This window comes from Lissotriton vulgaris, chromosome 5 (assembly GCF_964263255.1).
Source record: "Lissotriton vulgaris chromosome 5, aLisVul1.2, whole genome shotgun sequence".
Taxonomy (NCBI): Eukaryota; Metazoa; Chordata; class Amphibia; order Caudata; family Salamandridae; genus Lissotriton; species Lissotriton vulgaris.
This window is the reverse complement of record NC_141693.1, coordinates 1,832,675,398-1,832,688,925: the sequence shown is the minus strand read 5'-3', so window position 1 is coordinate 1,832,688,925 and position 13,528 is coordinate 1,832,675,398. Positions and strand designations below refer to the sequence as shown.

General features: G+C 46.4%; 1 protein-coding gene across 2 annotated transcripts in view; it reads left to right on the top strand.

The window, feature by feature from the left end:
- The window catches only part of SP2 (Sp2 transcription factor), a 156,700-nt gene that overhangs the window by 123,191 nt on the left and 19,981 nt on the right, over positions 1-13,528 (top strand). The gene's annotated exons all lie outside the window — the stretch shown is intronic.

The following is a 13,528-nucleotide window of genomic DNA, read 5'->3' as shown; positions in this document are numbered from 1 at the left end:
TGCTTTTCAAGGACAAGAAAAATTCCATATTATAGTTGTACAATCAACATAGGACACATTTAATTTATTATGACATCACAATGACAATTGTTCCTGATATTCTTACAATACTTAGTGTAACAGCATAGTAGGCAAGCAGTATAACACATCATATACATCACGTGTTGCTTCCACCGACGGGCCAGAAGACATAAGAGCAGCATATCCCCGATCTTGAGGTAACTTACAGATCTACAATATCCCACACTATCCCACGCTCTCACGGATTTCTCTAAAGGGCGTCCTTCTCACTAAGGAATACCCCTACTGGGGTGGGAACAATCATGTCCAGTCTCCCCATAATCTCTGTCTTTATTGGCTCTATCTACATTGTACAATGCCCCAAAATTCTTAGGCCTATTGGGGGGAGGTAGAGGGTCACTATAACATTCCGTTTGGGTGGAGCAATACAACATAACAGCGCTAAAGCTGGCTCAGATGTAAGTGCCTGCTCTATTATCGCTGCCAGTTACGAAAACACACGTTCCCAAAACTGGGCTACCCTGGGTTCAAAACCATGCTAAATGCATAAAACCCCCACTTGCAAACCGCAAAGCTTACATCTTGAGTCTTCCCTCAATCCATATCTACAAAGTCTTTCCAGGGAATAGTAGACTCTTTTGAGGTATTTGAAGTGTATAAAACGGTGCCTACCATTAAGGGAAACTCGTTTCGTATTAAGGCAGCAGTACAACAACATATCGTCCTCAATTTTCTTATTCAGGTCGACTTGCCAGGCCAAGCTGGCTTTTGTAAAATGATTCTCCCTATACTACATAGCGTGTTTGTACATTTTAGAAACTAGTCCCGCTGGGTCCTGCGTTTTTGTGACTAAGGAGAGGGCAGTCACTTCCGGCGGTTAAGCCAGGTCACTCCCCAGTAGCTGTAGCAGTGCATTTCGGGTCCTGTGATATTGGAACTTGGTGAGGAGTGAGGCCGTAGTGTCTCCCACATTCACGGAATCCCAATCCTTTGCTGCGCCTCCCTCAAATAAATTCCCTATAGCGTTGACCCCGACGGAGTTAAGTGCGCGAACCACACTCCATCCCTACATGGTGGCAGCCAATGACACCATTCCAGCGGAGCTAAGGGTGAATACAGGATAGCCCCAGCTTGCATCTTAGGTGATGCCAGGTGTGAGTGGTCGCATTTATCGAGTCCAGAATGCCAGTCCTTCGGTCTGGAGGTATAAAGACCAACGTGGGCGGCGGGCACGGGGTAGCGACCTCGCGCTCGAGGGGCAGATGAATATCTGGCGAACCGTGTATCTAAAAATGGGCATGGGCACTCTTCGCTGCTCTATAATAAAGATCCAAGTCCGATGCCCCTAGCCCCCCCATGTGATAAGGTAACGTGAGAATTTGCCACTTATCCCTCGGTTGTTTGCCCACCCGTGCCAGTTTAACCATTAGAGTTGTGATTTTCTTAATAAATATACCAGGGAGGACCATCGGGATACTTGTGAAGAGAAACCGGAAACAAGGGAGTATCACCATGTTCATTATTGAGATTCTACACAAGAGTGTCAACGGTAAACAAATCCAACTGTCCACCGCATCCTCCAGTCTACTAATACTCCATAATTTTCCCTAAAAACCACTTCAGAGTCTGAGTGCACTTGTATACCAAGGTATCTCACTGATTCCGTCGTCCATTGTAATGGGTAGTCCAGTTCGAATTGAGCCGTGGATGGCGTAAGGGGGAATATAATGGATTTCGACCAATTGACTTGTAGACCTGAGACCCCCCCCAAAGTGCACTACTTCCCCCAAGACTGATGAGAGAAGCCGTTCTGGATCTCGAACATAGAGAAGCGTGTCATCTACATATGTCGAAACAATGAGTTCATAAAATAGGATGCGAATGCCCTTATATCTATAGTATTCATGTGGCGAATGCCCTTATATCTATAGTATTCATGTGGCGCACAAGCTAAGGGTTCGGCAACTAATGCATAAAGGTTCGGAGAGAGCAGATAGCCCTGCCTCGTACCCCTCGTAATACGTATCGGTTCCGTTACCAAATCTCCAATTTTAATACGGGCCATGGGCAAGCTATAGAGTATCCCCAGCATTGTAAGAAGACCTCTCCCAAGCCCATACGCAACAGAACCTGTCTCATGAAGGGCCATTCAACAGAGTCAAATGCCTTCTCCATAGCTAGAAGCACCGCTACTGCGTGACTGTCCGGTATAGTATGCTGGAGGGCGCCAAACACTGTGCATAAATTATAAGTGATGTTACATCCCGAACCAAACCCAGCCTGCTCTGGCGCAACCAACGTGGGAACCAGAGCCACCAGGCGATTGGGCAGGATCTATGCGAAGATTTTGGTGTCAACGTTAAGCAATGAAAGTGAACAATATGACGAACGCTCCTCAGGTTGTTTTCCCGGCTTCAAAATAGCCACAATCATAGCCTCTCTCATTGATGGCGGCATCATGCTCACACATGTCATCAAATAAAGTGGCTCAGTGCGGCAGCATCAGGTACAAGAATGCCTTATGGAAGGCGACTGTCAGGCCATCTATCCCGGGGCGATGCCGGCTCTCATACTAGATAGTGCTAGAAGGATTTCCTCTTTTTCTAAAGGTCGCATCAAGAATTTGCAATGCTTATTAGTCAGCCAAGGCAACTTGATATGTGTAAGTAATCCAAAATGTCCTCCTTAGTGCCTGAACTACGATAAGAGTATAATGTCGAATAGAATTGCCTAAATCTCTCTGCTATGGCAGAGTCGTCCGATAACGTGACCCCCTCTGTGGGCTTTGAATTCTCCCATCGTCAACACCTTGTTGTAGACGTGTGTCTAAGTCGGCCAAAGTGGCCTCCAAGTCAGTTAACCTCTTGTGCAGCTCCTTAAGTACTCCTGAGTGCTTAGACATCGTGACCCCTCGGATGTACAATTTAAACGCCTCCCACGCCACCTGGAAGCCCTCTACCGAACCCACATTTTTGTTAAAATACGTTTCAATTGCCTCTGTCAGTTCAGCCTTGAACACCGCTTCCAAAAAGGAGTATGGGGGGTACCTCCAAGTGTATTGGGGGAATGGTCCGAGAGTGTACGTGGCAGCAGCTCGCAAGTTCGCACATGGCTATATAGTTGCCCAGAGGCCAACCAGTAATCAATACTTTTGGGTAAGTCATGGTATGCCGAATAGTGTGTATACCCCCTTTATGCGGCAGTGACATGTCTGACCGGTCCTCACGTTCCGGATTTGAAACTAAATTGAAGTCCCTGCCCCACAGTTGCTGCCCCACCCCGAAGGTCTGCACCTTACCAGACAAGGCAGTATAAAAGTCAGGGTTGTCATAGTTGGGCCCATAAACATAAACTACAAGTAGGTCCATACCCTTGCCCCGACAACTAGATATCACATATCTACCATTAACATCCGTATGTAAGGGTTCAAGTGTGAAGGCAGATTTTGGGCAAACCCATTTAAGTACCATCCGGCATGAGTGGTGAAGCCCGCTGCGTGCGTGTTTACCTGCAAGTCCTTTTACGAAGCAGTGGACTAGAAAGCGGAAGGTGTGTTTCCTGTAGAAGTGCGACGCCGATGTTCTGCCTTGTCAGGTATACCAGCAATTTGCGTAGTTTCCTGTGGTCGTTGAGACCTGGCACATTCCATGTGAGAGCACACAAATTACCATGTGTAACTACCCTGCGGGGAGAGCCACCAGCTGTATCTAACTCTGTTGAACTTGTCCTGTCCGTGTCAGCCATAAGATTCTGCTACATGCATAGTAACTGTGCAAAGTGTGTTGTGTCCTTAATCAATTCTGCGTCTCGCAAAACCCATCTCTTCCCACCCCCCACCCATGCCAGACCAGCCCCAACAAAGCCTAGACTAAGAACCAGCAAACGGACCTCCTGAGCCCCACCAAAAGAAAACATCAATTGCAAATACATCAATACAGCGCATAGAGGTCCCTTCCCTCCACCCCCCATAAAACAATACCCCAACTGAGCATTACACTCGCGGGCAGAGGTAGCACGCTCCCTACACATAAACTGAAGGAGACCTCGCCTGGTCTCTGCTCCGCACACCACCTCAAGGATTTAGAACTTCTGAGGTTGACATTATACAGTTTAAACCCCCCTCCCGACATCTTGATTTCGAACTATCATGACCGACAAATAGGTTGGTTAAGTCTTTGTAGTCCTTTTTCCCTGCGGCTAATAACTGTGCGCACATACGCTTTACGGCTACAGTACCAGACTTAAGGCACTAAACCCAGCATCTTGATATAATACTCTCACAAGGCTGTTCAGCATCGCACATTCCCCCCAGCAATAACTGTCTTATCTTCATAGTACGGAGTCCCACAATCAGTCTTGTTCTTCAAAACCGCTTCCTTATGCTTCGCCCAGCGGGGATCTCTCAGGGCTGCGACGTTTGTCTTTGACCCATGCCTTCATTGCCTTCTGCAAGGCCTTCGGTCTGTGAAGATGTGCGACTGTCCTTGACGATTAATCCGGAGTCTGGCTGGGTTGCCCTCTCTAAGTTGCTTCCTCAATGGAGCAAACTGCTGGTGCGCTTCTTGCACCTTGAGAGTAAAGCCAGGGAACAGCAATATAGTGGAGCCTTCTAACCTGACCCCACCTAATTGTTGGCCACGGGCAACGGTTCACGTCATTTACTTAGACCTTGTAATAGTTAAACTTACCCAGCAAAAAGATGCACTTCTATAAATGTTAATTGTTGGTAGAAATCTTCTTTTTGAACTCCCCGCTGTTTGTCCATTTTTGGAATTATAGCAACGAGGATCGAAAAAGGTGCGTCAAAATACACAGAAGCTCATTTTTGGTTCTAAAGTGCAGCAACTGTATTGAGTAGTTAGAATTACACAATAAACTCATTTCGCAATACACAGTATTGTGATGCCCTGGTTAATAGATAGAGCATTGGTTACTCTTGGCTTTGAAATCTTCCACCACATTTTCATTGTTTACTTGGTCTGCCTTTACAAATCACACTGTTTTAGTAGGTGAATAGTGTACATTTGTCCCGCACTGTGGCTGTTTTGTTCCCAGCCTGACGACCGCCCCTGCTACATGGATCCTTTCTCTATTGGGCCACATGTTTTGTTTTAGTGCTCTACTTAATTTTTCCACTCTGTCCTGGTGCTCGCATGTGCTTTTGTTCCTCTATGCGTTTACCCCATATGCCTACTTTGGGCATCTGTACACCATTTCTAATTTTTGCAATTGTAATGTTTTGTAATTTTTTTGGAGTTCTCAAATTGTTTAATTGTATTTGTTCCGATCTGCATGTTTTTTGTAAGCATGGGGAGAGCCGACGCAGAGACTCAAACATGGCTCCTCAGTCCCAAAGTCGACAGCCCTATATGTTAAGCCACATCCTCTCACTTGATAAGTACTCTGTACGTTATTAGTTGTGCAGCTCCAAAACAAGGGAAATAGGCTACCCTCCCAAATCAAGCGCACTGTCTCTATTAAAAACCAATTAACAGCTTCTTCTGTTGATGGTTGTAACTGTTTGAACATACCCTTCCTAATAATAACATATTCACAGCAGTACGTACACTTCTAAAATTCCAATTGTTTTGCATAGCTTCCACGGTGTTAATGGAAACACAGAAACTCACGGCTGATTACAGACACAGTATAGACCAAAAACTGACGGTCCATGTGATATACCATTTAGGATAGTATTATTTCCATCTACTGTTCACAGTAATAGTCTGTAGTCAACGTTTTATAACTGCATTCTCAGAAACGATACTGGCGCTGAATGTCCAAACCCTCGAAACTGAAACATTAAAATCCCAAATAGCATTCACAGACACAATACTGGCGCTAAATGCCATGCGCCTAAACCTCGAACTCTGGGTCGCTAAATGCCATGCGCCCAAACCTCGAACTCTGGGTCCAAATGCTAGAACTGTATCCAATAATAGTATTTGGAATGGTAATGTGTTTGTTTTGAATGTTTAAACCCAGAGTTTGTGTGGATCAAGGCCTTATAATTGTTTGCTTTAGGGCCTTTAGACTACTTGCTGTGCTACTGGTGGACCGAGGTGTAGCTTGCGACAGGGCTGGCTTTATTATCGATAGCGCCCATTACGACAGTCTTTGTAGCCCATCCCTCTGCCCACAAACTACTTTGTTCTTCACGGATGCCATCACTTCCAAACCCCCGTCAGTGCACCTCATCTCTCCTTAGCTTCCTCTCAGATTGATTTAATTTGTTTTATAGCTCCACTACTTGTTTTTGTCCATTCCCTGATGTATAGCTCTTTTACCATCCTTTTGATTGTCTGACTTGTATCATCACTCTGCTCACTTTTAGGGATCTACTTTTTTCTTTTGGGTTTAAAATTCCATAAGTGTTCCAGTCTCCCAATGTACTATTCTCCTTCACACTGCGTTCCCTTGTGCTCTCCTTTTTGCTCTAACCTACTCTCACATGTCTCCCTTTGTGTTATTTACATCATTTATAGAGCCTCTGTTCCTGCCGGCATAAATGTTTGGACTGGGTAAGAGTGGTCTGTTTAACTCAGACACTCTGTTCATCACCACCCCCTTTTCTAAATCGTTTTTGGCCACTATAGGTGTGGCAGGGTATACTCAGACATGAGTCCCTTTCTCACTGCTCCATCAGGATTCAAGCAAGCCGGGCCGAAGAAGGCTGAAATGCCAGAAACCGGTCCCCGGTAGCTTGTCTCCTTTCTGGTGAAGAATTGGCTTGGTAGTTTAGTCTGCCCTGTTCCCATGATGCACTGGGCCAGGGACAGACTGATTTGCATATAGCCAGGTTCTGAGCTGGGATGGGGCAGTGAGATAAATAACGGTGATGGATCAAGCCCTGATCTTTGGACTGGGTAAGAGTGGTCTGTTTAACTCAGACACTCTGTTCATCACCACCCCCTTTTCTAAATCGTTTTTGGCCACTATAGGTGTGGCAGGGTATACTCAGACATGAGTCCCTTTCTCACTGCTCCATCAGGATTCAAGCAAGCCGGGCCGAAGAAGGCTGAAATGCCAGAAACCGGTCCCCGGTAGCTTGTCTCCTTTCTGGTGAAGAATTGGCTTGGTAGTTTAGTCTGCCCTGTTCCCATGATGCACTGGGCCAGGGACAGACTGATTTGCATATAGCCAGGTTCTGAGCTGGGATGGGGCAGTGAGATAAATAACGGTGATGGATCAAGCCCTGATCTTTGGACTGGGTAAGAGTGGTCTGTTTAACTCATACACTCTGTTCATCACCACCCCCTTTTCTAAATCGTTTTTGGCCACTATAGGTGTGGCAGGGTATACTCAGACATGAGTCCCTTTCTCACTGCTCCATCAGGATTCAAGCAAGCCGGGCCGAAGAAGGCTGAAATGCCAGAAACCGGTCCCCGGTAGCTTGTCTCTTTTCTGGTGAAGAATTGGCTTGGTAGTTTAGTCTGCCCTGTTCCCATGATGCACTGGGCCAGGGACAGACTGATTTGCATATAGCCAGGTTCTGAGCTGGGATGGGGCAGTGAGATAAATAACGGTGATGGATCAAGCCCTGATCTTTGGACTGGGTAAGAGTGGTCTGTTTAACTCAGACACTCTGTTCATCACCACCCCCTTTTCTAAATCGTTTTTGGCCACTATAGGTGTGGCAGGGTATACTCAGACATGAGTCCCTTTCTCACTGCTCCATCAGGATTCAAGCAAGCCGGGCCGAAGAAGGCTGAAATGCCAGAAACCGGTCCCCGGTAGCTTGTCTCCTTTCTGGTGAAGAATTGGCTTGGTAGTTTAGTCTGCCCTGTTCCCATGATGCACTGGGCCAGGGACAGACGGATTTGCATATAGCCAGGTTCTGAGCTGGGATGGGGCAGTGAGATAAATAACGGTGATGGATCAAGCCCTGATCTTTGGACTGGGTAAGAGTGGTCTGTTTAACTCAGACACTCTGTTCATCACCACCCCCTTTTCTAAATCGTTTTTGGCCACTATAGGTGTGGCAGGGTATACTCAGACATGAGTCCCTTTCTCACTGCTCCATCAGGATTCAAGCAAGCCGGGCCGAAGAAGGCTGAAATGCCAGAAACTGGTCCCCGGTAGCTTGTCTCCTTTCTGGTGAAGAATTGGCTTGGTAGTTTAGTCTGCCCTGTTCCCATGATGCACTGGGCCAGGGACAGACTGATTTGCATATAGCCAGGTTCTGAGCTGGGATGGGGCAGTGAGATAAATAACGGTGATGGATCAAGCCCTGATCTTTGGACTGGGTAAGAGTGGTCTGTTTAACTCAGACACTCTGTTCATCACCACCCCCTTTTCTAAATCGGCATAAATGTTTGGGCACTAATCACTTTCGTAAAGACTTTCGAAGGCAGTGCAAAGTCCCCACGTACCATCGAATGCTTTTTACAGCAGATCTTCAAAAGAGCTGCAGGCACAAATGTGCTCTGTACTTCACACTGATTTCTCGTTAGGCAAAGCCATATGGTTTTTAAGTTGCATGAAGAACTATCTGTATTGAACAAAATAATTAAGCATGTAAACCTTCAATGAAACATGCACTGCGGAGCAGGATCGAAAAGCATTGATTGAACCTCACATTCTCCATTTTTAAAAGACTTGGGGCCATATGTAGGTAAACTCTATGTTCGAGGCATATAGGCTGCAGAACCACACACTTTTGCATTAGATCACCATCTGGTGGTGGGCCCGGATGATTACACTTTGTTGTTGTCTTGGAAGAGTCTTTGTCTTTTGGGTGACTCCTCCCTTAGACCGTAGTGCGCATGGGCATCGACTCCATCCTCAGATTGTTTTTTTCCGCCATCGGGCTTAGATGTGTTCATCGTTCAGTCCCGTTATCGATCATCTCTTTTCAAATCCATAAATCAATCTACAACATCAACTTCGTCTTCGATACTGATTCCTGTTGCCTGCGTCGAAGAGAGGACCCACTTCTCCATTCCAATGCTCGTCCGGCCCAACTGCGCCATTGGGCCTTTGTCTCATGGAAAGAACACCGTTCAAGAAATGCCCTCAGTGTGGACACAAGTTTCCCCACACCAGCCTTCATGAGGTTTACAACTTGTGCTTGTCCCCAGAGCACGAAAGTCGAGACTGTGAGGCCTGTGCTTCGTTCCGGTCCAAGAAGACAATCAGGGACCGTCAAGCTCGAAGAGCTATGGAGCAGTCCTCGTCGTCGACACCAGACCTCATCATAGACGAGGCACCAATCGAGGAAGACGTCGAAGAACAGCAAGAAGACGCCACTTCCGAGGCAGAAGAGTCAGCTTCCGGAGAGGAGGATCGATCCGAAGATGACGATCTGCTTCCAGCTGGTCAACAGGTCGTGAGTAAGAGCGTCGACCCTGTTCACCCCCCAATTACGGGACAGGCTTCGGTTCCACCCCCACCCTCGGGTCCGGGTGCACACCGATTAAAAACTTCTGATGCCCCGCCTTCGAGCTCGGCAGCGAAGTGTGTTAAAAAGCCTCAGGTCGACTCGGGCTCGAGTCAGACCGTCGGTCCTGACAAACAAAAAGTGCTTGAGCCGAAGTCAGCACCGGCACCAAGAAACCCTTCAACACCGAGGGTTACTGAACTGTAACCGAAACCAAGTTCGGCACCGAAGGAAGTTCCGAAACCAAGTTTGGCACGGAAAGACGTTCCAAAGGTTACCAAAACAAGAACTACGCCGGTACCTAAAAAATCGGACCCGAAAATGGTTTCCATAGCTAAACACATTTCGGCACCAAGAACAGACGAGTCTAAACACTCGGCAGCCAAAGCTTCGGATCCAAAAAACGTAAATGCAAGCAAAAAGCAAGATAAATCTTCGGAATCGAAAGCTAGACATGTTCCAAAGATAATAGACACTATAAAAAATAAACCTGACCGCTCCAAACCTCAAAAATCGACGCAGAAGGAAGATTTACCAGTGGAGGAGCTTTTCCAGCCTGATGTAAGGCAAAAGACTCTAAAAATTCATCCACAAACAGGGCAAATATATACCGTGCTTGAAAAGAGGAAAATAGACCGTCGTAAACCATCTCCTGTTCCTCCAAAGAAGCATATTCAGACTGTACCCACAAGACCTCCCTCACCACAAGTAGAAATACTCGATATTTCTCCTTCACAGTCACCAGCTAGTACACATAGTATAGTTCCACAGGAGGAGGATTATGGGGATACATACTCTCAACAAAGTTATCAACAAATAGAGGACAGTGATGACCCAGATAATATGGCTAGGTCATCAGGTGACCCATGGGAAGATTACAATGCACCAGATCTACCACAAGAGGAGGCATACCCGTCAAGACCATCTCCACTAGATGTCACCATTGAGTTCACACAGCTCATCCATAGAGCTGCTACTTTCCATGGAGTAGACCTGCATAGAGATCCAATAGAAGAGGATTTTCTTATGGATACACTGTTAACAGCTCATAGAACCACTACCACACTGCCAATACTAAAGCGCACACTATCACAAGCTGCCAACATATGGAGGATTGCTAACACTCAAGCTCTGTTAGCAAGATATGACAGAGCTCATTATGATGAGCTAGAGTCTCTCATGCAGCACCTGTCAGAACAATATAAGACTAGAGCTGCTGATTTAATACAAGAGGGCAAGGTTATAACTAATTCCTCCATAAGATGTGTACTAGACATTGCAGATACAGCATCTAGAGCGGTAAACACAGGAGTACTGTTGCGTAGGCATGCATGGCTAAGAATCTCAGGATTCAAACCAGAGGTACAAACCAGTATACTAAACCAGCCATTTGACCAACAGCATCTTTTCGGTCCAAATGTAGACAGTGTGTTGGAAAAAATGAAAAAAGACACGGATACTGCAAAATCAATGAGCGCTTTACAAACACAAGCCCATAGACCTTCCTTTCGTCGCTCCTCATATAGGGGTGCATCAAAAGGCTTCCAAGCTGACAATACCTCCACTACTTACAAACATACCAACCAAACCTCACCCAGTAAGGGATACTATAGAGGAGGGTATAGAGGAAATAATAAGGGCAGAGGCAGAGGCAACAACAATCGCAACGCTAAAATACCAAATTTTACCGATTCATTATTTCAGAATCGGTAAATAGTATGTAGGTAATAATTCGGTAAATATTACAGATTCGGTAATATTTGGTATTACCAAATCGGTATTTACTCTTAGGAATGAATGGGAAGCCATTCACTATTACCGATTCGGTAAATACCGAATCGGTAATAGGGGGAACCTATTCAAGGGTGGCAGGGTGTCACATTGACACCCTGTTGCACCCCTGAATTGTGCATGTGTTCACATGTGGCACACATACATGCCCTAAGGGCATGTATGTTTGCCACATGGCATATTGCTTTTCCAAGGGTATTCGTTATTTACCACCAACTTATAGTTGGTGGTAAATAACGAATCCTGAATGCAAAAATGCACTCACTTGTGTGCCTCCTACATAGGATTTCAAGGATTCGGTAATTTACCGATACGGTATTTTAAGAATTCGGTAATTTACAGATTCCTTAAATTACCGATTCGGTAAATTACCGAATCCTTGACACCTGCCTCCTAAATCTGAAATCCCTAAATACCGGTCGGTAACGGTGAAATTTACCGAATTTCACCATTACTGACCGGTATTGACCCACCTACATATGGCCCTAAGTTAACTATCATGCACCTTCCTTCAACATTACCCATTTAGAGCTATTTACAGCGATGCAGTTTTCAGTTTACAAATTCATGATCATAGTCTCCCATTTGACTTGTTTTGGATTATCGGCTGACATTTGTTTTCTTGTGTTGGGCTCAACAAGACCACTCCCCTGTGTTTAAAAAAATATATTTACTGTTAATACTTTTATTTGGGCTTCAGGTTCTGTATGGCATGTGCTGGGTTCGGGAGTTTGTAACCGCCTGTCTAGAAGGAACTGGTTGTCCCCCGTCCTTTTTTGTGGCCTTCGTTCACTAGCCCAATATGCCACCTCCAGTCTCTTTCTGAGCCAACAAGGCTCCAGGGTTGCATCACCGGCCTCCCAACTGCTAGACGTTCTCTGATGCAGCTTTTGCGGCCTCGTTTTCATTGCGTGGGTTGACAGGAGTAAAGTGACATCGCTGGACTCAAACTGCTGGCTGTTCCCTAATCTTCAGTCGTCTGATAACACTCCTGTGCTGCTTCCACTTTTTAGGTCTCGCGCCTGCGATGCATATGGCGAAGCCATATGCCATCGCGCAGGCGCGATACTATTGCTGGCGGGTCTGCTTCCCAGGAGACAGGAGATGTCACGCGCACGCTGTGGAAAGCGATCGGCGCCGGCCGCGCACGCGCGCGTTTCCCAATCTCCTGTCTCTCTGGGAAGCGCCGTGGCAGGCAGCTGAAGCACGAGCCGCCTCAGGAGGGGGTCTGCGCGCGGCCGCCTCAGTAGGGGGGTCTGCGCGCGGCCTCGTTACACTCCCTTTCACTTGTGTGCACTGAAAGTGAAGCGAGGTGCGTTTAGCCCGCAGGTAACGCCAGCAGCCGCGAGACCTCCAGCAACAAGTCTGCGGGGATTAACGAAGCCTCTCGGTCATTAGCGCCGGGTAAAAATATGCCTCCCCGGGAGGAAATCATGGCCGGGACTGCTCCTACATTTCACAATGAGCTTTGGCGGGTCCGAGATAGCTTGATAAATCATGGCCGGGACTCCTCACACATTTCACAATGAGCTCCCCAAGCAGCGCAGGGCTCCGTCGTGTCGTTTCGGGAAGCCAAGGGTGTGAACAAGAACGAGATCTGGGAATGCATATTGCAACTGCTTGACTTGCTCACTGAGTCTGTGGTGGGTCAAACTATATTCTAGAATCTCTTCTAATAGGATGGAGTCCTCATAATGCATTGTCTGGTCCTATGTACTCACAGTCCTGCATGCAGTGAGACCTATGCACCCATGAGTCCCAGACCCTTTGCTTTTCATCCCTGCGCACACCGCCATGCACATTCAGGCACTCGGGACTCAAACATACAAGCATGCAGACAACAAACCTACATCAACACACATACATCAACACACACCAGATTTGCTCACTTTATTGTATTGGGTGCAAAAGTTTTCTAAAGGCTTTGAAATCCTGCAGGCAGCAGCTATCTTCAAACACTACATAGCACCTAAGTAATATAATGTTGGTATGAGAATTACTGCAGCTTTGGGGTACACAGTTGTGGGAAAAATCCATGGATGTAATTAAATGCGAGGCTATTTCAGTGCGGTGCACTAAAGTAGTTATGTATTGTTGCATGTTCAATTCCTTATTAGTTATGCAAATGTTAATAATTTCCTGGCCGTACTTGGTTTGTGAGGGCGCGCCTGTGTATTATTGAGGGTTGACGTCAGTTTTCTTCGTGTAACTGTGCAGTTCTTCGATACTGATTTGGCACCCCTTGTGTTCTGTGAGGAGGTACTTTATTCCCATCGCTGCACTGTGCTTCAGCGTGCATTAGTTGCCCCCTTGACTTGTCCTCATTATTTCTTTGTT